The sequence below is a fragment of the Myotis davidii genome, unplaced genomic scaffold (assembly GCF_000327345.1).
Source record: "Myotis davidii unplaced genomic scaffold, ASM32734v1 scaffold54, whole genome shotgun sequence".
NCBI classification, from domain to species: Eukaryota; Metazoa; Chordata; class Mammalia; order Chiroptera; family Vespertilionidae; genus Myotis; species Myotis davidii.
In genome coordinates, this window is record NW_006287915.1 from 1,402,744 (window position 1) to 1,407,306 (window position 4,563).

The following is a 4,563-nucleotide window of genomic DNA, read 5'->3' on the forward strand; positions in this document are numbered from 1 at the left end:
TGCACTGTATGTGCGCGCCCACAAATGGTATTTTGTGGAAGAGCCACACTCAAGGGGCCAAAGAGTTGCATGTGGCTTGAGAGCCGAGGTTTGCCGACCACTGGCCTAGGAGTTACTATAGTAACCAGTCTAGGGGAATAGTGACCAATCAGAAGGGATATCAAGGCACCAGGATCTGCAGCCTTTATAAGCCATAGGGAAAAGGAACTCAGTGGGACCCTTTCCCCCTCCCCACTTGGGAGTCCATTCTGTGGGATCTTTTCCCCTCCCCACGTGGGAGGCCATTCTGTGGGACTCTTCCCTCTCCCTTCGTGGGTGTCTGTACTTGTTCTTCAATAAATCTCCACCTTTGCTATACTACCCTCTGTCTGTGGACTCATTCTTCGACTCTGATGGACAAAGCATCCAGGTTCCACTCCAAAAATTCTGTTTCATTACCATCTGTGATTTCTCTTTGATTAATATCAAAGCACTTTTGAAAAGACGTTGAATTGTACAGAAAACCTAAGATATGCCACAGGTCCCTCTTTGTCACAAACATATTTTCATTTGCTGTAGCAAAATATCATCATGTAAACAATACAAAAACTGTTTACTGAGCACATAATAGGTATCATGCACTGTATTAGTTACTGGAGAACTAGTTGAGAACAAGGTAATTGCAGTCTGTCACCTTTTGGGGCCTACAGTTTTGCCGGGAATCCAAGTAAGGACATTGTTCAAAACACATATGATGGCAGATCTGTCTAGGGCTCCCCAGGAATACCTTGAGCAGTGCTTATGCTGGGATGGGATGAAGGGAGGGTGATGGGCAGTAAAGCCTAAGGTGAGATCTGTGGGTGAGTTAGCTGAGCAAAAGGGGGTGGAGTGGGGTGGGGAGGGAGCATGAGGCAAAGGCATCAGCAGGTATGAGAAGGAGTCCCACGAAAGGTCAGGCCAGAGCGATACACACTGACCCCATTATGCAGGATGAGACCAGTGAGCAGGTTGGGGGCCACTGGTGTCTGCAGCAGCCTGCTTCCTGTAACTGAAGTCCTCCCTCATTGCAGCATCTGTCTGTCTCAGTCCTCTCCACCAATGCTCGCTTACACATGACCTCTTCCAGGAAGCCTTTCCTGGTCATCCGGAGGGAAGAAATGTCTTGCTCCTTTGTCCATCATGTTACTTACAGGCTGTCCAGATGGCCATGCAGCTTGCACACTGCACAACTCGCCCAGCCATAGGCAGCAGCTCCGCGGTGCACACGGGTTTATGAGCACACCACTCCTTTCCCAGCGTCTTTCAGTAACTACAGGACACAGTGCTCATTGCTTTCATTCAATGGTCTCTATCCGTTTGAATTGGGAATGTCAATGATCTAGTCATTAGTTTAATGAGAAACATTAAGAAAACCCTGATTTTTTTTTTGAAAATTGTTAAGTACGTTCTTAACTGTGTTCAGATGTGATGTGGGAGAGCCAGACCTTGCCATACTCAGTGAATCTCTCAGTTCACGCAGCCATTTTCTTTTTAACGTTTAAAAATTCTCTTTCAGTTGTCTCCTGTTTCATGACTTCAAAGGATTCACAAGAGACAATCTGTTGCTGTGACCATTGATTTTATTATTTTTGGTAATTCCTCAAATGTGCTGCCTTCCCATTAAGAAGTTGTTCCATTGATGTGTATTTGAAACATCAAATTATCAGTACTATTTACTTTGAGAGATTTTTCTGTCACAGGAGCTGCCCCATTGTTATTTTTTTGCCTTTCCTTCTTAGTTTTAATGGTGTCCAGTCATTTGAACCATACATCTGTTAACCAGAAGGCCAATCTGGTCTTAACTCTTAACTGCTTTCCTAGCGGCTATCGCGTAGCCATCTGGTGTCATTAACCTCTGAAGTCTTTGTAGGCAATCTGCTAAAGAGCGTGTGTGTGTGTGTGTGTGTGTGTGTGTGTGTGTGTGTGTGTATGTGTGTGTGTGTGTAGACATTTTCAGGGGAATATTTTTTTAATGACTTTTAGCAAATCAGAGACATTTAATAAGTTGATTCCTATCCCCCATCCTTATTCTATAAATTTCAACTGGGGTATCAGGGTTCTAACTGTCTTGGAGGGTGTCTATATACCACAGAAATTCTGCTTTTCTCTCATGGCTTTGTCATGAACATAGGATTTGGGTTTTTTAGAAACAAGATGTCTTCTAACTCCATTCATCTATCTTGGTGGATTTGAGAGACTTCAGAAAATAATTCCCAGAGTGATATCATTTTTGTGCTGCTAATTCCCTGACCTGGTTCATCGTTAAGTTTGCAGCGATGATGGTAATGTTAAAATACAAGGTAATCTGGCAGCAGTGTTGCATTAAGCCCCTAGACCTTGAAATAGTTCCTTAAGGGGGCAAATGGTTGAGGAAATGGGAAGCAGCACAATCTAGCACATATGGGAGAGGAAATGAGTGTTGCCAGATGGTCTCAGTGAAAGCCGTGGACATGTAATAAAAATGTGCAGGAAAACATATGTACTATATTGGGATCTTGACAATAAGCTATACTGTATTTCTGGTTCGCAGTAGATGTTATAACATTTATCAAGTTCACATATTCCCCCAAGCAGATACATTTTTAAAGATTGCCAAATTTCCTTTCTTACCAACTCAAAGCCAAATCTGATGAATCCATGAAGAAATGGGCTACTCATCATGTAACAGATCCTCTCCATTTCAATAGTCCCCCACATTGAAACAGAATAGGTCATTGGTTTTATCAAATTTGGAGAGGCAGTATCTTTGCTGAGGGTGGCGGTAGGGGAAACTGATGATGAATTATCAAGATGTGCTCCTACCTCAAGAGGGACAAACATCTCACCCAAGGAAATAAACCTCTAACAAAGGACAGAATCACCCAGGTTTAGATTCGGCTTCCTTAATGGCATCATGTACACAAGTACATAGAGACACTGCGTGACTAAATTTGTAGTAGTAAGAGGACTTATATATTCCCCCATGTCTTTTCAAGGGTAGTGATTTTGCAGAATAAGCCCAAATCAAAACATTACAAGTAAATTTTCAATAGGAAAGTTCTTTGCATATTTGAAGGCCTCTATGTATACACTGAGCATTTTAGAGGTAAATGTTTCAAATTTTTGAACTTCTAAGTAGCCCTTCCATGATTTGGAAATACTGTTTATAGTGACAGTGCTACTATCAGTTCTTTTTCTCAAAATATTTTGAAAAGAAACATTCAAAAAATGTTTTCTTTAAGTGTCTATGATGTGCCAGGTACTAAGTGCTGACATGAAATATATATACAGGGTGTCCCCCCAAAAATGTATACATAAGCTCAACTGGTGTTTCTTTTATGATTTAACCCATTGGGGTTAATAATTAGTCCAGTGGTTCTCAACCTGTGGGTCGCCCCTTTGGCAGTCGAATGACCCTTTCACAGGGGTCGCCTAAGACCATCCTGCATATCAGATATTTACATTACGATTCATAACAGTAGCAACATTACAGTTATGAAGTAGCAACGAAAATAATTTTATGGTTGGATCACAACATGAGGAACTGTATTTAAAGGGCCAGAAGGTTGAGAACCACTGAATTAGTCAAAGAGTGTATACATTTTGGGGACAGCATTTTAGTATAATACCTTGTTTTGGGGGAAAACAAAGGTATTACACTAAATAAGAATAAAATACTAAAGGTTTCTTTATAAAGCTACAAAACTGTCTTCTATTTTATGAGAATGAAGACAAATGAGGTTAACACTGACCTGAATTATGTATTGGTTACAGAGAAATATCTGGCCCCACTGTGCAGTTCTACCTAGCCCGGCTGGTGGAACACTTGTGTGAAGTGGGAGCTGTATCTTGTCAGGCTGCTCTGCAGGATACCCCTGTCTTGAGGTACCAATAAGATTAACGTCCAAACACCAAATTGTCCTGCGAACGTGTAATGCAGGCCCAGGGGGAAACTGCAAATGCCTTCTCCAGTGACAATGTCTGTCTCCAAGGCATGTCAGGGAGTGATAGTAATACACTTTGCTTAAATAGAAAATTGAATTTTCACTTAAAAAATTTTTGTTATGCCCTAGCTGGTTTTGCTCAATGGATAGAGCTTTGGCCTGTGGACTGAAGGGTCCTGCATTCGATTCCGGTCAAGGGCACATGCCCAGGTTGCCGGCTCAATCCCCAGTACGGGGTGTGCTGGAGGCAGCCGATCAATGATTCTCTCTCATTCATGTTTCTGTCTCTCTCTCTCTCTGCCTCTCCCTTCCTCTCTGAAATCAATAAAAATATAAATTAAAAATAAATAAAAACCGATCAGAATCACCTGGGAGAGAGAACCAAGATGGCGGCATAGGTTAACGCCGGAGTTTGCTGCCTTGAACAACCACTTCAAAAGTGAAACTAAAAGACGGAACGGACATCACCCAGAACCACAGGAACACTGGCTGAGTGGAAGTCCTACAACTAGGAGGAAAGAGAAACACTTACCGACACTCAGAGGAGGCGCAGTGGTGAAGTCAAATACTGAGGTGTGGAATGCATGCAGACTGGGCTGGTGGCTGAGGGCGCGGTTGGGGT